Source organism: Monodon monoceros, unplaced genomic scaffold (assembly GCF_005190385.1).
Source record: "Monodon monoceros isolate NGI ecotype Baffin Bay Population unplaced genomic scaffold, NGI_Narwhal_1 Super_Scaffold_21, whole genome shotgun sequence".
NCBI lineage: Eukaryota > Metazoa > Chordata > Mammalia > Artiodactyla > Monodontidae > Monodon > Monodon monoceros.
In genome coordinates this window covers 108,457,423-108,483,606 of record NW_021703778.1, presented here as the reverse complement: position 1 = coordinate 108,483,606, position 26,184 = coordinate 108,457,423, and the positions used below count along the sequence as shown (strand labels likewise).

The 26,184-nt window shown below is 40.0% G+C and overlaps 1 protein-coding gene across 4 annotated transcripts in view; it reads right to left on the bottom strand.

The window, feature by feature from the left end:
* Positions 1–26,184, bottom strand: part of AKAP6 (A-kinase anchoring protein 6) — a 598,070-nt gene that overhangs the window by 518,349 nt on the left and 53,537 nt on the right. For all 4 annotated transcript variants that reach the window (XM_029238347.1, XM_029238344.1, XM_029238345.1 and 1 more), the window contains one exon: positions 15,805–15,905. The gene's annotated coding sequence lies outside the window, so the exon portion shown is untranslated. The remainder of the gene's footprint in view (positions 1–15,804; positions 15,906–26,184) is intronic.

The window sequence follows — 26,184 nt, the reverse complement described above, 5'->3', positions numbered from 1 at the left end:
CAAGCAACCTAAGTGTCCATCAACCGATAAATAGATAAAGAAGATGTGGCACATATATACAATGGAATATTACTCAGCCATAAAAAAAAACGAAATTGAGTTATTTGTAGTGAGATGGATGGACCTAGAGTCTGTCATACAGAGTGAAGTAAGTCAGAAAGAGAAAAACAAATACCGTATGCTAACACGTATATATGGAATCTAAGAAAAAAAAAAACAGGTCATGAAGAAACTAGGGGCAAGACGGGAATAAAGACACAGACCTACTAGAACATGGACTTGAGGATGGGGGAGGGGGAAGGGTGAGCTGTGACAAAGTGAGAGAGTGGCATGGACATATATACACTACCAAATGTAAAATAGATAGCTAGTGGGAAGCAGCCGCATAGCACAGAGAGATCAGCTCGGTGCTTTGTGACCACCTAGAGGGGTGGGGTAGGGAGGGTGGGAGGGAAGGAGACGCAAGAGGGAAGAGATAGGGGAACATATGTATATGTATAACTGATTTACTTTGTTATAAAGCAGAAACTAACACACCATTGTAAAGCAATTATACTCCAATAAAGATGTTAAAAATAATAATAAAAATAAAAAATAAATGGGAGAAAGTTGGAAAGGACTATAGTCCTAACCTCCAGCATATAAAAACATAAAGTTGCTGTAATAAGAGTATGAAGAAAAAGTGACACTTTATTACAATTCTCAGGGACATTCCAGTAAAACTGAGTGAAGATTTGTTTTGGGGACCATGTCAGAAATGCTCTCTAATAAACAGCTGTTGTTTCTACCCAACAGCCATTTCCAAAAGTTCTGAGATATCCAAAGTTTTTGTCTCTTAAGCTTATTTTCCTTTGGGAAAGAGGATCCAAAATTACCTTTGGAAACCACCCTCCACTATTCTCCAGTCATGTGGAATTGAATCCAACCCTAGCTGCAGGGGAGTCCCAGACTGGCTTTAAAAAACAACGTATCCCATCCCTGTCGCTACACTGATTACTTCCAGAATGGCACATCAACCAGTCAGAGCCAAGGAAACATGTTTAGTCTTCCTCTGGAATTGGTAGTGAGAGCATATAAAACCACAAAGTGAGCCAGTAAAGCTGACACCCAAACGAAGCAAGCCTAGAGACTGATCATGGTGATAATATGTGAGCACTAGATCAGACCACACTGGAAGCTCAGCCTGCCCGTGTACTTTATGTGAACCAATACATTCTCATCTTACTTAAGGCACTTTAGGTTGGCTTTTCTAGTGCTTGCAATCTGGAGAATCCTAATGGACATGCCCTGCTTCCCCTGTCCTTACTCTCCTCCAGGCTGAAGTAGGCTGGGTCCCAGGAGCAGTAGGTCTCCCTACCTTAAGCCTCTCTATAAGGCTGCTGGAATTTCTCTGGCAGGTCTCCACAGTCATTCTACCAGCAATGAAGGTCCTGAGAGAGCTCCCTTTGACCTATGATTAAGGGCTCCGGCTTACAACCTGCCCTCCCTGCATCTGTTTCCTATGGCAGGAAGGCAAAATGCCCAATATGAGATAGATGGGGAAATCCCTGGGCTTGAAGCTCAGAGTTATTGATGCAATAACAGATTTCAGCTGTCTCCCTTTCTTTTACCACTTTGTCATATTACAGCTACTCAAAACCAAGAAAAGGAAACCTCAGTGGCTCAGTGGAATTACAGAGACAGAGAGTACAAGCCCTGAAGACAGAAGGGCAGTTTTGACTCTTTCCACACTGCCCTGCAGCCAAGATTGAGTGGCCATGGCCCTTCCCTTCAGTTCTCCATCACAGGTCTCCAGCACACAGCTACACCCTGTGGTCATAGGATGCTGTGGACTGAACTGTGTCCCCCAAAATCTGTATGTTGAAGCCCTAATCACCCCCCTCCCCAATATGACTGCATTTGGAGTTAGGGCCTATCAGGAGGTAATAACGGTTAAATGAGGTCATAAGGGTGGGTCCTAATCCGATGGGACTTATAAAAGAGGTAGAGACATCAAGCTCTTGCTCTCTCCCCACACACACAAGCACCAAGGAAAGGCCATGTAAAGACACAGTGAGAAGGCGTCTGTCTACAAGCCAGGAAAAGAGTTCTCGCCAGAAACCAAATCAGCCAGAACGTTTATCTTGAACTTCTAGCCCCCAGAATCATAAGAAAATAAATTTCTGTTGTTTAAGCCACCTAGTCTATGATATTTTGCTATGGCAGCCTGAGCAGACTAATAAACAGGAGGTTACAGTTACCTAAAGCCAGTAGGAACAAACCGTGTGATAAGGTTGTGCAAAAAGCTAACGCAATCTTTACTTAAGAAAATAATAATGTATGGTTGACGGACAGTAACTGTCATGTTTTATTCTACCACACATAAAAAGAAACAGCCAGAGGGCCAACTAGGACGAGTTGGCCAATGAGTCACCACTGAGGGAAACTGAAGTTGCTGGCTTGCAAAAGAGGACATAGTGGTTTTCAAATAGCAAAGAGGTGTCATGCTGAAGAGTGAGCTAACCTTGTTCTGGTACTCAAAAACTAGAAGATCAATGGAGAAAGAAAAGGCAAAGCTGCTTTCAGTTTAACGTTACAAAGCGCTCACAAAGAGTTGCCCAGCAAGTGAAAGGGTTGCCTCCTTGGGCCCTGGAGCACCTTATTACTGAAGATAAACAAGCAGAGGCTGAATAAGCATCTCTCAGAAATATCAAGCAAGTAATTCACACCGTGGGGCATAAGGTTGAACTATAAAACCTCTATCTCTTCCTCCAACTCTATGATCTTATGAAGCCATGACTAATAGCATAGTAATTAAGAACCAGACTCCTGGTTTCAAAACCCAACTCTGTCGCTTACAAACTGTGTGACTCTGAACAAGTTACTTCCTCATCTGCAAAATCAGGGCACTAAGAGTAACTTCTTCACCTTGTGGTGGTGACATCAGTTAATATATGTAGAGAACCTAGAACAGCACCTAGCCCATGGTAAGCCCCAAGTAAAGATAAGCCTTTGTTATTGATAGCTGAGTGACAGCTTTGTTCTCAGCCCCATTATAACAAAAGCAGGATGTAAAGATATGTGCATGGTCCTGGTTCTCAAGACTAATATATAAAAGTAGGAGCAAACGATGATAGCTACCAAGTTTTGAGTTCCTACTACAAATTGAACACTTTATATACATCATCTCTAACCTTCCAACAATCAGCAAAACAGTCGTTACCATTCCCAATTAAAATGACAGAACCAAAAATTAAGATTAAGTAATTTGCAGCTAGTCACAAGGTGATAAGAGGATTCAAATCCACTTTTACCAGGCTCCAAAGTGTAGGCTTTTTCCATTCTGTCAGCCATCTCAAAACTAGTCTGTTCCTTTCAATTACCTAATTTCATCACTGCCAAACCCTATGGGGTAAATAGAGTAGACAGTATGGTGTGTGAGTTGTACATATAGGCTCTGGAGTCAGGATCAAAATGGTGACTCTGTGATACTAGCTATGTTCTTTAACTCAGGTCACAGCTCCTTCATGATAAAATGAAGAGGACATTAACAGTACCTATATGTGTTTAGAAAGTACCTGGCTAATCATTATAAGGTGTTAACCATTATTATCATTCCCATTGATACATAAAAGAAACAAGCAAATCAGCCAAAGAACCTAGATGATAAATCAGGTTTCTTGTTTGTCAACCACTTTTCTACTAGGTCACATAGTTGTACTGATATGACATGTTAGTGTTTTTCTTCTGAAAGACTGCATATCATATTTCCACAAACTTGAATATTCCTAACACTGAGCTCTTAGTCAAAATGATTACGTTTCTGCTACCTCTGCAAAGCTCAACTATCCAATACGTTTTTTGCTAATGATTCAATCCTTAACCATAACAAATTAGGCCACTGGTCATCCCTCTTCTGTCCACGCCCTCCCCACATCACTCAGGAAAAGAAGGCGCCCCTGGTCCTATATCCCAGCCACAGCCGCCACAAGCAAGAACACTGCCGGACCTCAGCCTTTGAGCTTCCTGCGCTGCTACAAATCCCAGTATGTAGCTACTACGGAAATGCTACTTGCCTCACATCTGGCTTCCATTTGCTTTACCAAATGGTCATGTTTTCACTTTGTGATCCTTCCAATGACCCATGCTAGACTTCCGAACAAACCCACCATGGGCAAGCATTTCCTCTTGGAGAAACTCCTTGCCAGCCCAACCCTAATTATTGTTTTTTCCTTATTATAGTCCCTGATGGTGACAAAGGAACACTCATGCCCCTCTCCTATTGTGGGTTGGAGACCAAAACAACAGCCCTGGAATTAAAATTTTTTTAAAAAAGAGAGGCAACTAGGGAGTGACAGTGCCTATTCTCCTCTCTCTCCCTCACTCTCAAATTAGGCCTCTGACCCACACTCTCACACAGATAATGGGGTTTCCACCAGCCTGAGGATCCCGATTCCATGCCAAATACGGCTCCCCCATATGGCAAAAAAAGGCTGCAGCCATGAGACAGCTGCTGAGCTGAGACTAAATCCTGTTTGGAGCACTTACGGCTCAGAGGGTGTCACCTCCAAGATGTTAAGGGCTCCATCTCTCCCTCCCAGCCTGCCCATTAGGCTTAGAAGCAAGCATACAGCATAATCACCCGTGCCTCTCCTGGGTCCCTGAGGGGAGCCCCCTCCTCAGGGTGGAGCGTCTGTCATATGGCTACCAAGCATCTGGTTTTAAGCAGGTTTTTTTGAGAGGTGAAATGGTGCCAGTGTTGTACTGTTTCCCTTCCCTGTGGGCATTCATCAGAGTAAATGACTAGAGAGTAGATTAGCCCTTTAAGAATCTGAGTCCCACTTGGCTAAAATGGATTATTTGGATCCACAGTGTTGAACTTCACATACTAGGAATCCCTTCTAGTGTTAAAGTGAAGGGGAGTTTGAGTTGTTTTTCAGAGTTTATATTGTTGTCTGATTGTCTGATTGCCCCCCTACACACCTATACACACTCACACACACACACAATACATTCACAAACATTTTGTAACAGAAAGTTGGTTTCATTTTTTTCCTTATAATTTCTCCATGTCCTTGTTAGTGATGTGGAAACATTTTGTACTTCGAATTCAGCTTGGTGAGTGTTAAAGCTAAATCGGCAAGAGGCTGGGCAATACTAAGGTCAAAAAGGCCATCTCCTCCCCCAGCACCAGAAAATGCCAGAACTGGAGGATTGGGAAGGCAGCCTGGTTGGGGACAGACACAAAAGCAGAAAACAAGTAACATTATCCAATGATATGAACAAAGAAGGAGGAGAAGGAAGGTTTAGAGAGGGGCAAAAAGATTGATGAGAGGTGCAGGAAGAAATGAACATTTATTAAGGATCTACCATGTACTAAAACTTTATGATTCCATTTTTATGCCCACAAGGACCTTGTAAGAAAGAAGGCACCCCATTTTTACAGACAAGTAACTTGTCTGACATTGTCTAGTAGCTAGTAAGTGTGATATAGCACCTAAATCCAAGTTTGTTAGAATCCAAAACCCCATGTTTTTAAATGCATCAATCTGTCTCTGTTAAGTCTAAATAACTGTGTTCATGTTTAACCACAAATAATGACTGTAACTATGGACACATAAAGTGTTAACATTAGAGGAAGCTAGGTGAAGGGTATATGGGAACTCTCTGTACTATCATTGAAACTCTTCTGTAAGTCTAACATTATTTCCAAATAGAATTTTTAAAATGAATGTAACTGCATTTCACAGAGCACATGTAACCCAGACAAGGAGCTAGCGATACTATGGATTAAGAGCCCAGTGATTCAAGAATCAATAACCAAGCTTCACATGATTTACTCACTGTCCTTTTGACCTCAGATGCTAATGAGCCCAAATGTTGCTTCTTACTAAAATGAAGTAATTACTTTAAAAGTTGCTGTCAATCTGAAGATACAATATTCAATTTGGCTGTACCCTGTTAATGTTGCTAATTTAAGCATAGTATTAAAAACTGCCATTACCCACAGTGCCACGTGCTTATAATGATTATACCTCACATTTTCAGAATAGACGCCCAAGAGTCTCATTCATATTATAAGCAACTAAATAAAGTAAAATATTTTAGGTGATAAATGCCTACTACTATTCTAATGATTGGTAACTCAATCATCTAGTTACAAAAATAATGCCTTCAGTTGTAAAAGTTCTATATGTTGACCTGGTATCATCTTTTCAGATATTTATTAGACAAGAAAGAGGACCCAGATCCTTCAGAGGACACAATCAGGCAAAAGAGAGTGACAGCCATCTAACCTTGCTTCTACTTTTCCTGCTACCACCTTTTGTGTTTCTAAAGGGGTATCTCGGAGTCCTGCTTTTCATTTGGGTGTGCTCTCCTTTGACCCTCCTTGTGGTACTCCTGGGTCTCTCAGTCTTGACACCCTATCCTGGCTGAGAGGTAGGCATGTAAACAATCTACATCTGACCCTCTCCGCCAGGAAATGGAATATTGGGCAAGGGAGGAACAGATAGAAGATAAATGGAGCTGAATCATTCTGATGGCCGCTAAAGAGACTTTCCATGAGCTACTCCAACTGAGATCCCATGGCTTCTATACTTGTGAGATCTTATTTTCTGTTATTGTGTGAGCTAGGCAAATCTATTCAATAAATTTTTTTTCTTTTACTAAAAGTTAGTCAGTTTCTGTTACAAGTAAACTTAGAGGATCAGAACATTGTATCTGGAAGGCATCTTAGAAATGAGGTAATAACAATGCTCCCTTACCTCCAGCCACTATGTTGCAGTTGAAGAAAGTGAGTATTTTAATTTGTGTTTAGTCTTGCTACATGGAAAGTCAACTTTTTGTCCTTGAAACTAACAGCACTCCAATGTAAACAGTGCCTGAGGGCTTGTCCATAAATATTTCATAGGATATTGCTATTTAAAAAAAGAAACAAAACTTGCTTTAAAGAGTTACTGATGCCATGAACTAGCTCTGCCTATAAATGGAGACCTAACAACATAGAATATTAATACTCCTGCAGTATCTCCTATCACGGAAATAAGTTAAAGTAGACAGAAAGCACCTCTGAACTCTTTTTAAAGTAGCTCATTTAAATAAGATATTAGAAGAGACATTGCTGTAGCAAAAAAAAAAAACAAAACAAAAAACTCAGTGGCTTAGAACATTAAAAGTTTACTTTTTGTTCATAGCACAGTCCAATGTGGGTCATTAGAGGGACTCTGCTCCACAAAGTTATTTAGGGTTCAGGTTCTTCCATCTTGTAATTCTGATCTTTAGTCTTTGAATCTCTCCATTCAGCAGACAAATGGAGAAGAGAGTAGGACTTGGTGATAGGAGACTTTTATGGGTCAGTCCTGGAAGAGGAGCACAAGAGGTTGAGAAATGAGGTCTAGCTTTGTGCCCAGGAAGGAAAGAACACATTTATTAGTGAATTCCAGTGGGCTCTACCACAAGCAGCAAATTCCTGGACTTGAAAGAAAATAAAAAATCTGACAGTAATTTCTTTAGTGTAATTTATCTCTATCTAAATACAGAGATTGCCCTACCTGAATTAGCTACACACAGATATGATTTGAAAATACTTCATTTTACAATGACACAAGAAAAGCACTACAATTATCTAAGTAATCAAGATATGCAAGATTTCTTATTAAAAAATGAAAGCAAAAAATTTACTAGGATATAAAAAAGTCAAATGATTAGGCCTCAGATGGAAAAAGGGGCTATTTCCATAGAACTAGTTTGGTTTTGCCTGCCCTGTGGTCAATATAATCATATCAGTAAAAGGGGGAGGGGAGAGGGGGCAGAGAACCAAGACTACAGAAACTCTAGTGTAAATGGTCAGGAAATGACCAAACTGCGATTTTCTTTGATGGAACGTGATCTATGGAAACATACTTCTGGAATTAAGGAGCAGAGAAGGACCCTTCTGGGCAGAACTTTCTGTCTTCTGCTGGACTCTCGCTATCTTCCTACTTCATTTCCATTGTCAGGCGGGCTGCCGCCACAGCAGAACCAGCTCCAGATGTTCCTGATGTCATTATCTGCTATGTGACTCATCCTGCCTGCCACCTTCAAATTAATGAGATTCTTGTTCTCAGTCTTGTGTCCTTCCTTGGGTTTCTCCTGGGCCACAGTGAGGGCGAGAGCATCCCCACAAAGGGGGCCTCATGTTCACAGGGAAGAGCAGCAAAGAATGGTTCTCTTTCCTAAACACCCCTCAGAGTAGAGTACAGTTGCCAGGGGGCACACAGTGTTCCTCACCCAAATAGGGCCACTGGCTCTGGTCATCTCCAAGATCTCAGGCCTGGGATATCCACAGTAAATCCCCAAGGTCTGAGTGCCTCACTCCTGGCACACCCACCTGGAAGAATAAAGCCCCTCAATTCCCTTGTTTCCTAATGATTATCCGTACCACAGTGGCTTAAAGAGGAAGGAGGGGGTAGACGGAGGGAGGGTAGGCCTAGCCAGCAGGCCTGCTTCGGAGGCAGCCAGCGGGCTGGGCTGGCAGGCTGCTGAGAGCCTGCTGCTTCCCACGGGGGGTTTTGCTCACCGGATCAGAGTGACACTCGAGAAGGCAGCAGCTGTGGCCAGAGACATCTCCTCTAACTCCTTCTTAGCTAATGAACTGGAAGGATCCAGAGGGAACCAGGAAAGAATGGCTCCCCTGGGGTGTGCAGGGAGGCCTCTCCTCCCATGAATTTTCCATTTTTAATTAGGCTTGATGGTTCAGTCAGGATAAGACTCTTGAGACAAAACATCATACTGAGAAAGGAGGCCCAAGTCTTCATACATCAGATCTCTTAGGATCACAGACCCCAATACTTGCCCTGACTGGGCCCCCTGACTTGTTTTAAAGGGGTGAAGAGGAAAGAAACAGGGTATTTTTAAAGTATGTTTTCTATTTCAAAAGGAACACGTGATAATTATTAAAAATTGAAACAGTTTTGAAATATAAAACAAAAAAAGAAAATGTGGCCCATAAACCTATCTCCCCAGAGGATAACAATTTAGTGTTTTTATTTAGCTTTCTTATAGACATACAAAGGTAACTGTGCGCTATTTGTACATAAATGTAGATATTTAAGATGAAAATTTGATCATATTATACACTCTTTGCCTCTTGCTTTTTTCCAGTTGCTGTAGTTCCAGTTGCTGAGATAGATCTATCTCATTTGCTTTAACAGCTAAATAGTGCTCCATTTTAAGTTTATGCCTTTATTTCACCAATCTTTTACTGAGTAGTATCACTGCATACTTTTCAGAGTATTTTAGTAGAATAAATTCCTGACATAGTGATTACTAGATATTCTAGTTTACTATATATTTTTTTATTTTAGTAGATTTTAATAGACATTGCCAAGTTGTAACTTTTTTGTTGTTGTTGTTCATTATAAATAAGCTTCCAAAACATATTTAAGTCGAGTTGTTTGAATGATTTGGCCATGAAACAAAGCTAGCAGAAAAGTTCCTGCCTAGATAAATTAACTGTTTTCAAAATCTAGGAGTGTGGCTATGGAAATAGTTGGCAAAGAATTCACCAAAGATAGACAAAGCTGTGAACAGACAAGTCATTTGAACAATTTTACATTCAATTTCCGATCCTGGAAATTATACACAATTGTACAACATTAACTTCTTTTAAAGTAAAAATCTTGAATCTCTGCATGTTTCTATAAGAAAGTCAGTCCTGGGTAGTTTGGAGACTAGAAATGAAACAGGGTCTATAAGGAAAGAGTCTAATATCCAGTGCCACAGTCCTCATGGCATGAAGGGGTGGGAGTGAGGAAAGTTCCTGGCCTGACACACACTTCTCTTAAGTAGATGCTAGATGTCCCTGCCCTGAACACTGGATTGGGGTATCAATGGTACCTCTGTCCTTGCATGTAACAGATGGAGAAGAGAAACCAAAAGAGTTACCCTCAAACTGCTGCTTTTGGGGTCACAATTCTGCAACTCACATAAAATCCATCTCCTTCTGTCTCCCCAACTTCCCTTCCTCCATAAACAATGAAGCAGGTCTGTATCCTCACTTTCCTAAGTCACTGTTGAACCCCATTCCCCAATACACACTAGCCTGAATTCAATCCCAAATTGGTATGTGTGACTCACAGAGGTCGGCATGGGAGCTTTTGACGTCACTGGAGACAAATGTCAAAAGGGAAGAAGAAATGGGCATGTCCATTCTCATCTAAACATGTTTCAGTCTTTGTAGAATATAAAAAGTGCTAGCTTGTGTCTGAATAAGAGGGAAAAAGAATAAAGTAACACGTTTTATGGACATGTTTGAAAAATAGCAATATGAATTCATATGGCCTTAAAATATTTACTTCTATCTACAAGGTAAATTTTGTTAAGTGTGATTCAAAATTAATGACTACTGATTGTATCAAAGGCCTGTGTAATTGAAGACAACAGAACAAAAAATCAAAGAGAAGGACAAGGAAAGGAAACTTCCAAGAGTGAATAGATTAATTTTGAAAAAGATGATTTGGGTAGTCAGTTCTTTTCTTCATTCTCAGATTCTAAATATAATACAAAGAGTTGAAATAAGAATTATACGAGAATGCTGGGACTTGCCTGGTGGTGCAGTGGTTAAGAATCCACCTGCCAATACTGGGGACATGGGTTCGATCCCTGGTCCAGGAAGATCCCACATACCACAGGGCAACTAAGCCCATGTGCCGCAACTACTGAGCTTGCTCTCTAGAGCCTGCGAGCCACAACTACTGAGCCCACGCGCCACAACTACTGAGCCCACGCGCCACAACTACTGAAGCCCGCATGCCTAGAGCCTGTGCTCCGCAACAAGAGAAGCCACTGTAATGAGAAGCCTGTGCACCACTACGAAGAGTAGCTCCCACTCGCTGCAACTACAGAAAGCCCACGTGCAGCGATGAAGACCCAACGCAGCCAAAAACAAATAATATATATAAGTAAAATAAGTTAATTAAAAAAAAAGAATTATATGAGAATGCTGATAATAATGGTTGCAATAATGCCATCATCAGACAATATCACCATAAAATGCCAATATAATAGTTCGTGTATGTAAATACACACCTTATAAGTAATTCCCTTTTAAGAAAGGAAAAAGGAAAAAAGAAAGAAAAGCACCGTTTTTTCACCATGCCCTTTTAACGTAGAATTATTATTCTTTTTTTTTTTTTAGAATTATTATTCTTAATGTAGAGTCAGATTAGATAATCACTCTACCTAACAGGAGAGTGTATGATCATGAGTGCACATGTGTATACATGTGTGTATATACACACATACAGACATCCCGCTGTTTCATGTAATTTTAAATCAGTGTGTTCAAGTGTATATCTTATGGTATATTAATAACAAACTTTACGAAGGAAACCTAAGCTTACTAGATCAGTCTTAATTTTTTAATTAAACAACAACAACAAAAATGGGCTTCAGAATCACATAGAACTGTGTTCAAATCCTGGCTCCACCATTTACAATTCAGAGAACTTGAGACAAATAAATGACCACTCTAAGGCACAGTTTCCTCCACTGTACATGGAGTTACTCCATAGGGCTGTAATGTGGATTAGTGAGATGAGAACACGTACATGCACCAGACAAATTCTGAGGATTCAGTATATTTGATTATCTTCCCTTTAATTCAAACATGAATAATTTATGCAAAATTCTTCCTAAGCTATACATGGTACTGTTATTAATAAACAAATAACAACAGTTAATAAAGTTATAAAACATAATTTTACATTTTTTACTAGTATTTATCTCATGAGACCATTACTGCTAGTTAAGTATATAGCCACTTAGCCTTAAATACTATAATTGACATTTACCAAGAGAATTTATACTGAGGATATCAAAACTCCTCTCTAATCTTTCAATCCAGTGACCAAAAAGAAATGCCAAACCTAAAATGAACTGTAACCAGGATTGTTAAAGTATAATATATGGCTCCTGCTTATTGAAGAGAAACAAATGTCTCAGAGAGTTTGTTTTTAAATCACTCATAAGCACAGCAAAGGAAAGGTAAAACAAAGGGAACCACCTGACATAATACCTGAAATATACTACCCTTTTCCCCTTTCTGCTGCCAGAAAACAAAGCCCTTAAAATACAGGCCTCTAATCGATGCACATTACCTATTCCAATGTTTAAATTTGCCAGTGTTCCTAAATGGGAAAAAGTTCAAATGTAGGGAAGAAAAGTCAGGAGTAGCAACAAATCCTGAGTAGATGAAATACTGGAATCCAAGTAAGATTCAGTCCATGTTAAAGAAAGAGACAATCAATTCAAATGGGTTCAGTCCATCCTCGTGGGATCCCACTTGTGCTTATGGTTCCAGTTTGCTCTTGCTCTCCTGCACTGGCTACTTTACAGCCATCTTCCCTTCCCTGCCTGCTCTGTGTCCACAAGCTCCAACTTCAAATGTGAAGACGACAGCATTATAGAGACTGCCTGACCAGCTCCCACAGTTACATAAGGTCACACCCCTACAATAAATCCCTGTGTGTCTGTATGTGTACATATATATATGTACATATATGAAGGGATTTGTTACAGGTATGAGACCTTATATTATTGTGGGAGCTGGGGATATATATATCTGACGAACCCTTACAGATACACACCCATATACTTAATATGTTGATACTTTTCTTGCTTTTCTCTGGATATCTCACATCTCTGTGCTCTCTTCAACATAGAAGGGAAAAGGCAAAAATAATTTTAAAACATCCCTCTCTCTCTCTCTCTCTCCCCTTCAGTTAACTAGGTCATAACTAAAAGCCATTACATGGTGACATTATAGGATAAAGAATACCCAAAAGCCATTTTCCATCTCTTTCTTGTTAGCAGAAACCCAATTTGATTCAGGCGTCAGAGGCCTGCTTGCCTCCTGGGAGGCTGGGCCTTCCTCGGCCCCAGAGGATGCATCTTGAGTAGCCCAAGCCAATCATGGTCAGTTATTTTCCTTCCCGGTGACTGGGTTAGGAATGACCATGTGACATAATTCTGGCCAGTTGATGAGGGAAATATGTTGGGTGCAAAGAGGTTTTAGGAAATTTCCCCCCTCCTTCTTAAAAGGGGACATGCAAAAGAGATGACCCTTCTCATATCTTTGGATGTTGTTTTGCTGGAAGATGGTTTCTGGAGCTGCTGTAGCCCTTATGGTAGGCAGGATAATGCCCTCCAAATATGTCCATATCCTAATCCTCAGAACCTGTAAATATGTTAGGTTACATGGCAAAGGGGAACTAAGGTTGCAGATAGAGTTAAAATTGCTAACCCTTAAAATAGATTATCCTGGTTTATCCAGGTGGGTCCAATGTAATTCCAAGAGTTCTTAGAAATGAAAGAGGGAGGCAGAAGAGGCGAGCTGAAAGGAGATGTGACTATGGAATAAAGGCACAGAGATGCAACGTTGATGACTTTGAAGATGGAGGAAGGGGGCCAGAGTCCAAGGAAAGTGAGCAGTCTCTAGCTCTGGAAAGGTAGAGAAATGGATTCTCCATGAGAGCCTCCAGAAGGCAAAGAAGCCCTGCTAACATCTTAATTTTAGCCAAGTGAGACTCAGGTGGGACGTGTGACCTACAGAACCGTGAGATAACAAATTCGTGCTAATAAGCAGCAATAAGAAATTAATAGAGTCCTCTTTGACTATAATGCTAATACACTTGAACTCAAGAAATCAATGGCAGGAGTAGAGTAGGAGAGCTCTGGCTTCCCCCTGGAGTTTTAGTTAACTCAAACGCAGTATGTTCAAAATAATTAGTAAAACAAATGCAGAGCATGTTACTAGCCCAGTGTAACACTCCTACTGAACTTGTCACTTACGGATTGCCGTGTCCTGTTCTCAGCATCACGTTCAAAGAGGAACGGTTGCAACTAGAGCATTCACGTGATATCAAAGAAACAGCCAAGAACCCTGAGGATGCTCACCTTAGAGGAGGCTTGAAGGAAGTCTACAAACCTTAAGAGGCTGGGATGTGTAAGTGGGAATGAGACTGTTCTCTATGGGACAGATTATAATCCATGGGTAGAAACAGGAATCAAGTTTCATCACAATATATGGAAGAGCTTTTTATCATTCAGAGATGATCACTGATGGAGGGTGTTTCCTTTGAATGTACAGCACTTGATGTCACTGGAAGAGAGTCCTAGACAGAGTGGGTCTCATTCTCTTCTAAAATCCCGTCTAAATCTAAGGATCTATGGGTTTATTTTTTAAGTGAGAGTTTTAGAAAGTAGTACAATGCTTACCATATAGGAGGCACTTAACTCACTTGAGTGAGTTGGGTTTGGAGGCATAGGACACAGACTGCAAAATTCATCTACTTCACAGCTTGCTCATGTTGTTAACGCTTTAATAGGCATATCTGGCCTGTAGAAACAGGCCAGAAAACACTAGCAGTACAATTATCACTAAGAATTATCAGTAAGAATTAGTGTCCAGATAATACAATTGGTTCTTTTCACCCTGGTCTTTCCACAGCTCACAGAGAGGAACAGAATTTATTTTGTTACTCCTCAGGTGGTTTCCAACCAGTGGTCATAACGTTTCTAGCTATTCATCATTCCACGCAATCGTTCAGTAAAGACAAAACAATGAACTGCTTAACAAGCAGTATTTGGTGGTGATGAGGGTGAATAGTATCTTTGTATTTGCCTCAATGTTAGGACCCTTTTCAGGACTGCCATCTGGACTAAACCAAATGACAATGCTGATTTCTTGCTGGCCCAGTCTCCATGCCTTGTTTTGCCCCTTTGGTTTCTCCAAAATCCAACGCTTGTCTGACTCAGAATCAAAATAAGTGGCTAGTTACTAAAAAGGTTTTCGGAGTTTTGTTTGGTTGGCTGGGTTCTGTTGTTGTTGTTGTTTTGGGTCCAGGCATTACCCTTAATTCCCTTAGGTTAAATACTACATTGCCCTTTCCTATTTCTCTAAAAATGCATATAGTTCTAGTTCAGAATGGGAGTGAGGAGGTCACACATTGATTGCTTTCCTAGGCCTGGAGGGACTGGGGTATCAGAGCTCTGAGTGGTGCAAGGGGGAAAAGGGAAAAGACTAGACAGGGGGAAAACAAAGATGCACGGCACTACCCAGAACCACAGGGAGCTCTAGGCATCTCCTGTGGTATAACACCTTGCTTAGGGACAAATTTTAGAACAAATTTAGCTGATGAGTGAACTCGCCTTAACTGTCTGCTTCCCTCACAGTGGCAGGTCCTGGTCCTGAAGCCACTTTGTATAGTGTGACTCTGTTATCCTGATTGGACCAAGAATAGGCATGAAGTCTAAGCTGGGCCAATCAAAGTCCATTTACCAATATCTGGATTGAAATAGTGAAGAAGGAAGAAGGGAAAGACAGAGAAACAGGCTGAGCCTCTTGGGATGCCTCATCCAGTTACCATGACACAGCTTAGAACCTGTAGGCTGACCATATTGTACTTGCCAAAGGTCAAAGGGGCAGAGGAAACAGGCCTATGGCAAGACACACCTGATCCTAGGCCCTCCAGAGGCCTGGCTACATTCTTGCTCCGCGTTACATGAGTCACTCCTGGTATTTTGCAAGTTATTTTTTCCTTAGCTAATCTTGACTGGAGTCTGTTACTTGCCACCACAGAATCACAATAGTACCTATCTGTGGTGTCTTTTTAATGTGTCAACTTAACTAAGCTGAACCACATTTTCCAGAATTCCCTTTCCTATATATTTCTGATGAGGGTCAGCCACAAGAAATATTCTTGTGGGAGATTTGCTGGGCAGAAATGATGCAGTAACCATTTTGCAGCTCACACAGGTTGCTGCTTATCTTTGCTCACTCACCTCGTTTGCATGCGGCAGCAGCTGGGCCTGCAACTTGCTCTACTTTCCCCTGGATCTTCCCCAGCTTCTCCAACTCCTGGGCCAGGTGTGTATGTTTAGATCTGTAATGAAGAATTCGAAATGTACTTTTATCCATATATTACTTTATCTTGTTGATACCTGGCCCATCCTCCCAACCTATCGAGATCATTTTACCTGTCATTCTGTATGTTAGCTAACTAAGCTTCATTACAATCTAACGCCTGGCTGTCCTCCCCATACCCTTTCTATTTATACTCCTCAGGGTCCTTCCACCTTCTAGAAATCTATTAAACACCCTGGGCAAGAATGGAAGGAGATCTAATATATTACTGTGCTGCCCCTTCCTTTTACATTTAAACAAAAGTTTCTGAAGATAATGGTAGCCCCAAGGAATGAGTTTTGCAGATATGGAAATTTCGATCAGGCCTGGTAGTGAGGTATTTGAAGGCAAAAGAGGGCCTTAAGGTAGGTGGCTGCCTCATCTGGCTACTCTTGTGACAAGCTTTGGCCACCCCACAGGAGATAGGAACCCCCAGCTTCTCCCATCTCTTACACAGGGCAAACATTCCCTCATCCTTTGTCTTCCTTTCTCAGAGGACTGTAAGATCATAGGTCAGAGAAAGTGACTTGTTTCCAGCCTTATCCCCCAGGTCTAGAATATGCCTGGCACAAGTAGCTACTCAGTAATAACTGTTGCTCTTTGCTGCATAAGCTTGCACAAGGCTCACTTTGACATAGAGGGCTCGGGAAATCCTAGCCAACCCTAAACTGCAGCACAAATACCACCCTCCAAGTCCACAGCAGCAGACACATCACTGGCCCTAACAAAATTTGGGGGTAAATAAGGGAGGGAAGAAAGAAAAAAAAAGGGTGATTTACTACTTTTTATCAAACCTATAATACAATTCCAATTTAAAACTAGAGACTAGTCAAATATATTATTAACCTTAAGCCCTTTTAATTCTGAGTCCTTGAAATTAATTTAAACTAAAATGCCCCACCTGAGCAAAGTGTGCATATTATGTTAACTGTTTAAGAAGAGAGAGGGAAATATGAGATTGGTAGACAGATAGATATCAAAAAATAAAAAATGGCTATCTAGGGACTTCCCTGGTGGCACAGTGGTTAAGAATCCGCCTGCCAACGCAGGGGACATGGATTCGATCCCTGGTCCAAGAAGATCCCACATACCGCGGATCAACTAAGCCCATACACCACAACTACTGAGCCTGTGCTCTAGAGCCCGTGAGCCACAACTACTGAGCCTGCGTGCCACAACTACTGAAGCCTGTGCACCTAGAGCCCATGCTCCACAACAAAGAGAAGCCACCACAATAAGCCTGCACACCACAACTATGAGTAGCCCCCACTCGCTGCAACTAGAGAAAGCCCACATGCAGCAACGAAGACCCGATGATGAAGACCCAACGATGAAGACCCAACACAGCCATAAATAAATAAATAAATAAATTTATGTTAAAAAAATGGCTATCTATAGAGGGAGGAAAGGCATAAAGTGAAGAGGACAGGATAATAAGCCAAATTTCTTTACATATACTTCTGTTGATTAAACTGCGGAATCATGTAAATATTTTATGTCATTATAAACAAAATTAAATTTTAAAAAGCAATACTTTTATCCTGAATCCACACTCAAAAAGCTATATACTATATGACTCCATTCATATGACATTCTGAATAAAAGCAAAACTACATGGACAAAAAAACAGATTCAAATTGCTGGGAACTGGAGTGGGGGTTGACGGTAATGGAGCTTGGGGCAATTCGGGGGGATGATAAGACTGTTCCATATCTTGGTTTTAGTGCAGGGTACATGATTTTATGCTTTCGTCAAAATATGCAGAACTATACATTAAAGAGGATAAATTGTACAGTATATACATTATACCTTATTAAAAAGAAGTATAAAATATCCTTAATAATAAAAAGCAAAAAAAAAAAAAAAAAAGAACCTAAATGTGTGTCTAGTTGGTGGTATAACCACCAGAAACAAATCATGCCAAGTGACTTGAAAACAGAGTAATGTGTCTGGTTATTCATTATTTTGGCATATACCCTCATTACAAAAAAGAACTTCAAACAATTCTAACATTTTCAACTAATCACATTGTTAGAGTAGCATTAATAATGCTACACTTGGACTACTGTGTGTTTAGTGGGGGATAAGGAAAATGAGTAATTGGTGTTAAGATGAGATTTCGATGTAGAAGAAAGGTACGGATTAAGATCAATGAAATTAAGTAAAAACCCTCTTTTTTGAATTAGAAGTATCAGTATGAATTCATAATTTATTTTATGTTAAAAAATATTTCTTGTATCTGTCTGCTGAAAAGACCTAGAAATAATGACGAAACCAGAAGCAATAAGCACCCATAGCATCCAGGTAGTGGTCTCTAAAATACCCCAGGGCTTCTTGGAGAAATGGTAAATTCATGTCTGGAACAGAAAATGTAAAAGAGGAGCCAAGAGCAATTTTTTACACCAGAAAATAAAGAAGTCATCAAACATTACTGGAGTTGTATCTAGAAGACCCAGGAGTCAACGTGAATGCTCCTACTGGGCAAATATGGGAAAATTTAAGCACCAATAAGGATAATAATACCTGCAATGGGTTAGAATATATCACATGCGTTTAAATCCCTAAGTTCATAATGACCCTAAAAAGCACTGGTCATTGTTGCACGCTAGGGAACCACTTACTATCTGTAAAGCTGATAAATAGAAAGAAAGAATCAAGCACCTGTCCTGCCTTTCCTTTATGAACCATACCTTAGGGAACCCTAGTGGTTGTTGAGGGCAAAATTTTCTTTAAACTGGAAGTAGTCTGGCTAATAAAGGAAGAAGCAAAAACACTGACGGGATTCTGTCAGATGCAATTATTAGCCAGAGGAATGAGCAGGACTTCTAAGCAAAAGGGAACAATTTAAGGTGAGAAGACACAGGAACATTTCTCATATGTAAGCATTTCATGAGAAAGTGGTATTGATCACTGAAAAGTAAATGTGTTTAAAATTTTTTTCTTTTAATAATTTTATTGGGATATAATTCATATACCATACAATACACTCATTTAAAATACACACTTCAATGGTTTTTAATATATTCAGATACACACAACCATCACTACAGTTTGAGAATATTTTCATATCCCCAAAAGAAGCCTCATACCCATTATACCCTCCCCACCAGCCTGGGCCATCCCCGTGGGTATGAAGTGGAATCTCACTGTGGTTTTCATTTACATTCTAAAGACGAATTTTTAGTGTGCAGAGAAATTATTTTTTTGAACCTTTATCACTCAAAGTGAGGAGAAAAGATCCTTTTGAAATGAGAACAAGTTGATTCACAATTCAAAAAATAATAAGATGAATCCTTTTTTGTGAGGGACTCTCAAGCCAGTTTTCAGGAATACAAAGCATACTAAAGGATAAATCCTATAAAGAAGGAAAAGGCTAAGAACATGAGAAGATGGAGCATTATGTTTTTTGGTCACATTTTGACTGATAATTTGACCCCTAAACATTACGGTGAATAAAAACTTTTATTCCCAAGAACTGGTTTTTCAATCAAACGGTGTCAGAATGAGCAGACAACTCCTGAATTTAACAAACAGAAAGGAGAGAGGAAGGGGGGTAGCATTTGTGTTTTGGAACAATTTTTTTTTTAATATTTAGTTATTTTATTTATTTTCCTTTTTTTCTTTTTTTTTTTTCTTTTGGCTGCATCGGGTCTTAGTTGCGGCCCATAGGATATCTGTTGAGGCATGTGGGATCGTTTTCGTTACAGCGTGCAGTCTGCTCGGGTTTCTCTCTAGTTGCAGTGTACGGGTTTTCTCTCTCTAGCTGTGGCGCGCAGGCTCCAGGGTGCATGGGCTCTGTAGTTTGTGGCACGCTGGCTCTCTTGATGAGCCACGTGAGCTCAGTAGTTGTGGCACGCGGGCTTAGTTGCCCCATCTTAGTTCCCTGGCCAGGGATCGAACCTGCATCCCCTGAATTGGAAGGTGGATTCTTTACCACTGGACCACCAGGGGAGTCCCCTGGAACAATTTTTATTAAAGTTGAAACTGAGGAGTCTGAGACTGGACTAGCCTTTCACGGAAAAGAGACACCACCAAAGCCCTCAACTTAGCTAGAGAAGAGAATTCCAGAAACATAATTGTAATGTCTTGATGTGCTAAAAGGTTGGAAAAGGACCTGGAGAAAAAATTTTAATTAAACATTCAGGGAAGCCTAAGAGTTTGAGTTTAACTGGAAGGAGGTAAGTTGTCTAATTCAGATAAATTAAAATAACAAAAGTAAACAATCCAAGATCACTTGGTTTTGACATTTTGAATATGGTACATAAGTAAGTGAGCCTAACATGAGAATATGGAGTAAGCCATCTGGTGCCCTTAAGAGATAAGGCAAACTCTGGAAAATCACAGAAGTGACTGTTTATATACTCTTAAAGGAAAACTAGAAAATGGCATTTATGAAAATGAACCTACCAGAGGCCCAGAGAGGAAGAGATGTTGGGAGTATCTCCCTAACATGAAAGGAAAAATCTGACATTTTGTCTTGGAATCACTCTACAAATAAACCAATGATAATTCAGTAAGAGGAAGTTTTTGTGTCTTCCAGGAAGAAGACAAAAAAGTGAAGGGAAAACAAGATGGAACTGAAATAAAGGAAACATCCAGAAATGTGAAAGAAGAAAGTTTCTTAGAGTAAAGAATACCTTTCTTAGACTCATAATATGAATGAGACAGCACTCTGAAATCTATTAAAAGACTTCTCAAATCCAGAAATTCAATGAGATCCAGAAAATTTCAAAAAGAAGTAGGTTAACTATATTTCAGAAGAAAGAGAAATAAAAATAGGATGATATCTTTGAAGAAAAAGGCCAAAGAAGATTAAAAAAAAAAGGCAAGGGACCAGGGCAATAATCTGAGAATAACTTGATTTACTCAAGGGATTTTGAGGTGAGTTTCTAGAGCTTTTTAAAAGCTAGTTAGATCTGTGAAAAATGCCATTGGTAGTTTGAAAGGGATTGCACCTGTAGATTGCTTTGGGTAGTAGAGTCATTTTCACAATGTTGATTCTTCCAATCCAAGAACATGGTATATCTCTCCATCTGTTTGTATTGTCTTTAATCTCTTTCATCAATGTCTTATAGTTTTCTGCATACAGGTCTTTTATCTCCTTAGGTAGGTTTATTCCTAGGTATTTTATTCTTTTTGTTGCAATGGTAAATGGCAGTGTTTCCCTAATTTCTCTTTCAGATTTTTTGTCATTATTGTATAGGAATGCAAGAGATTTCTGTGCATTAATTTTGTATCCTGCTACATTACCAAATTCATTGATTAGCTCTAGTAGTTTTCTGGTAGCATCTTTAGGATTCTCTATGTATAGTATCACGTCATCTAAAAACAGTGACAGCTTTTCTTCTTTTCCGATTTGGATTCCTTTTATTTCTTTTTCTTCTCTGACTGCCGTGGCTAAAACTTCCAAAACTATGTTGAATAATAATGGTGACAGTGGGCACCCTTGTCTTGTTCCTGTCTTAGAGGAAATGGTTTCAGTGTTTCACCATTGAGAATGACGTTGGCTGTGGGTTCGTCATATATGGCCTTTATTATGTGAGGCCCACTTTCTGGAGAGTTTTTATCATAAATGGGTGTTGAATTTTGTCACAAGCTTTTTCTGCATCTATTAAAATTATCATATGGTTTTTATCCTTCAATTTGTTAATATGGTGTATCACATTGATTGATTTTCGTATATTGAAGAATCCTTGCATTCCTGGGATAAACCCCACTTGATCATGGTGTATGATCCTTTTAATGTGCTGTTGGATTCTGTTTGCTAGTATTTTGTTGAGGATTTTAACACCACATTGTACAGCAATTATACTCCAATAAAGATGTTAAAAAGAAAAAAGCACCACCCTCCACCCTGCACCCTGAAAGGCCTAGAATAATAACCCCCATAGCTTGTTCAGCACGCTAACATATTTACAGTACTTTTGCAGCCATTCTTCATTGAATGTCACTAACTAGCATCCTGCTGGCCAAATCTACTCCACAGACATGCTTTAGGTTGATCCACAAATTGATACACTGATACCTGTTAGGAACTTCTGTTCATTCCTAAAAAACAGACTGCAAACTGAAAAGCCATTAAGTTTAAAAACTTTTTCCATTCATTTAAATGAAAAAATTGTAATGTATTGCATCCCAAATCAGTATACCCAAACTATTTTCTCAGGTTAAAAAAAAAGGTATAGCAGTTGAAAAATGAAAATAACTATATAGGTAATAAACAATTTAAAAGTGAACAAATATAGTTTGCACATAAAAAGGCTAATTAGAAAATAGAAAACATGGAAATGTCACAAAATAAGAGAAGGAAATATACATGAAGAAAATATTTTCAGAAATTATCTTGAAGAGAGGGAAAGAACATCAATGAAAATTTTCACATTAAGGAAGAAAGTAGCAATTCTTCTTTTGGGAAAAAAATAGGAATGAATAAAAATAGAGAAACTGATATTTTAAATCAAATAGTAATTGTCATTTAGAGGTGGAAATATAGGTGTTTTTCTTAAACCTTGAACTCTTGACATTGTTTACTCTTTTCCTCATTCAATTATGTACAAGGCTTTTTCCCTCTTGCAGACTAAGAATTTTAAGCCAAAAGAGATACAAAAACTATTTCCTTTAAAGTCACTGCAATTAATACAAAGTAGACAATTCTTTATATTAGTAGTCACTCAAGAAACACTGAATAAGGGAGGAAATGACGAACAGAAAAATATACACACACAAAAACACTGCTTTTTCCTTGAGTAATCACTCAAGACTTCTAAGTCACATCAAAGACAAGACATCGAGAACTACTAAAAATATTCTTTCAAGAAAAATAATTCAATTAAAATGTAAAGCTTCTCAAAATTTTGCTTCTTAAAAATTCTTTAAAATTTTGAATCACTAGGTTATATACATGAAACTAATATAATACTATAAATCAACTATACCTCAATAAAAAAGTAAATAAATAATAATAATAAATGAAATAGTTTTTAAATATTTTATATTTTGACAGATCATGAAAAGACATTTCAGAGAATTAAAGTTTTGAATAGGGGCTTCCCTGGTGGCGCAGTGGTTGAGAATCTGCCTGCTAATTCAGGGGACACGGGTTCGAGCCCTGGTCTGGGAGGATCCCACATGCCGCGGAGCAAGTAGGCCCGTGAGCCACAGCTACTGAGCTTGGGCGTCTGGAGCCTGTGCTCCGCAACAAGAGAGGCCACGACAGTGAGAGGCCCGCGCACCGCAATGAAGAGTGGCCCCCGCTTGCGACAACTAGAGAAAGCCCTCACACAGAAACGAAGACCCAACACAGCAAAAATAAATTAATTAATAAACTCCTACCCCCAACATCTTCTTTAAAAAAAAAAAAAGTTTTGAATAGGACTATAAGTACCTATTTTTTTACCTAAGATTATGAACAGATTATTAATTTATTTTTATCTTTCACTGCATTCACCAGACTTAAATAAATCATGTTTAAAGGCTTCTTTTTGCATAACGGTACCAGCGGCACTTTTTATTTACAAGTTTTCATGAAATTGGCCTGGAAGCAATTAGGATTAGTCAGAAACTTGCATAATGATCATAATTTTTCATTAATAGAAATGTCTCTGTATTTTAAAATAGGTTAATCATTATAGTCCAGATAATGACATCTTTTTTATGTGAAACCTATACTGTTTTATTAGACACAGGGTGGGAGAGGGAAGATTTTAATGCTACTGTGATACCTGAAATAAGGTTCAAGTTCCCCTCAAAGAAAGCCTGCTTGGACTATATGAAGCAAAATAAATCTACCAGGCTGTCATCACTCACTAGTACCCCTTGCCTTACTTCTACTATATATTTAAAAAAAGAAAAAAGAGAAGAGAGATGACAAAAAGATAATCTAGGGCACACATTTGCTTGCCTCCAGCCACTAGACTCTTGAGTCCTTGAAGGCACAGACCAAACATTACTCCTTTTCGATCTTGCGCCTGACACAGGATGCTTTTGATACGTCTTAGGTGGATGAAGGTAGGTCAGTTCTCGGTACAAGATGCAAGCCAGGTATTAAATTGTGGAGGGATTTGTTGTGCTACCAGGCTATCCGGTATAATATTTTATTCTGTTTCCTATCCTGGAAAGCCCATTTCTTTATCCAGCAAACATTAAGCATCTTCCAGGAACCAGGCACTGTTATTTTGCTTGGGATACAAACAAAAATTCCTCTCCCTCATAGCCTACATTCTAGTGGAGGGAGACAGGTAATAAATAATTGAAAAAATCAATATCCTACGTTAGTTGATAAGTGCTATGGAAAAAGAACAAAACAGAGCAGGTTAAAGGGGATCAGGTGTACAGAGGGAGTGATTGTGATTTTAAGCAACGTGGTCAAGGTAAAGAAGGTGACAGCTGAACAAAGACTTGGAAGAAGTGAGAGAATGAGCCTTGTCCTTTGCAGGAAGGGCAGTCTGAGGAAACAGCTTTAGCAAAGGCCGTTATGTGGGAGAGCCTGGCCTGCTTGAAAACTAAAGGTAGGTACCTAGAGCAGAGTGGGCAAGGGGAAGCACATGTAATGTGGGCCTGTGTAAAGACTTTGGCTTTTACTCTAAAACAGAAATCCTCCAGATGATTTCTGAACTGAGGAGTGACATAATCTGATTTACATTAAGTGAGATCCTTCTTACTACTCTGTTAAAAGAGACTGAAGCAAACAGATCAACAGGAAGGCTCTTGCAGTAATCCAAATGAGAGATGGTATTTGTACTCGTTTGTTAGGGCTGCCACAAACATGGTACCACTAACTGGGTGGTTTAACCAACAGAAATTCATTGTCTCATAGTTCTGGAGGGCAGAAGTCTGGGATCAAGGTGTTGGCAGGGCCATGCTCCCTCTGAAGGGCCTAGGCAGGGATCTGTTCCAGGCCTCGCTCTTAGCTTGTGGTAGCTTCAGGTGTCGCTTGGCTTGTGGACAGCTGTCTTCTCCCTGTGTCTCTTCATATCAATGAGAGCAGTGAAGGTAATGAGAGGTGGTCAGATTCTAGTTAAGATATAAAGGTCTGGCCACAGGTTATCCTGACAGATTGTGGAGAACGTAAAAGAGAAAAGAATAAAGCATAAGTCCATGATTTTGGCCTAAGAACAGGATATGTTGCCATGAAGATAGGGAAGACTACAGACAGAGAAGTGGAGATGGCAGCCATGAGGTGCACTGTTCAGATCTCCCTGCTGTGCGGCATGTGGTTAGCTGCCAGTCTCCAGCAGATGCACCTCCAGGCTTTGAGGCAGCATTCAAGCCAAGGCCACAGACTGACTGAACTGCTCTCAGCCAGTGACTGTGCACAGCAGGGCACTAGGGCAGGCCCACTCCAGCCCGGGCAGGATGCCTCTAAGGGCAATCTTTACTCTGGTTCCTTACCTGCCCCCTAAGACTATCTCAGAGCTGTGCTGAGTCTCAGGCTCTTCCTAGCCTTTCCTCCTTTCTTCCCTCCCTTCTGTCACTGGTTTCAGATTTACAGTGCCATCCAAAGGCTCTCCCTTCTACTCTGGCTCTTACTCCCCTTTATCCTTCACAGGTGTCTCCCTCTATAAATCCCTTGCACTTCTAATTCCATTTTGGCATCTACATCCAGAGAACATGAACTGACACAATCGGTAGCAGGAGTGGGCTGAGAAAGCAGGCAGTAAGATGAGAGTTTTAGACTGGATCAACCACCCCTCATCTAAAGAAGAGCATACCCCAGGTGGTTTGTGGGGCACAGATAGTCCCTGGCACAAGATGGTGGGCCAGCTGCTGAAGATGTTACTGGTAGTGATGTGGGAACACATCCCATTGGAGGGGAATGCCCTTGCCGAGAAGATGCAGGCATTTGAAAGGTAAGGGGGGAACAATGTATAAAAGGACAGTAGAGTCAGTTGGTTATTACTAAATTGTATTGTCCTGCAGAGGGATAATGAACAACTTGAGAGCACCTTCTAACAAAGTATAAGTACAGTTGAGTATAACAATCAGAAAACCTTTTTGGTAGTTTACAAAGAGACCCTTCTCTCCCATAATGAGAGAATAGACACAACTGAGGAGCAAACACATGGCTGAATAGTCCAAAGCTCCAGAAACATTTAAATGCTTAGCCAAGGCAGGTCTATTACGCAAAAATCCTAATTAGAAAAACCTGAGACCCATATAGGGGAACCTGGGTTAAAGCCCCAGAGGCTTATGGCTCTACATGCTCTCCTAAACCCTCAGAGCCTGCAGAGCCTATCACTCAGTGTTAGAAGCTAGCACAT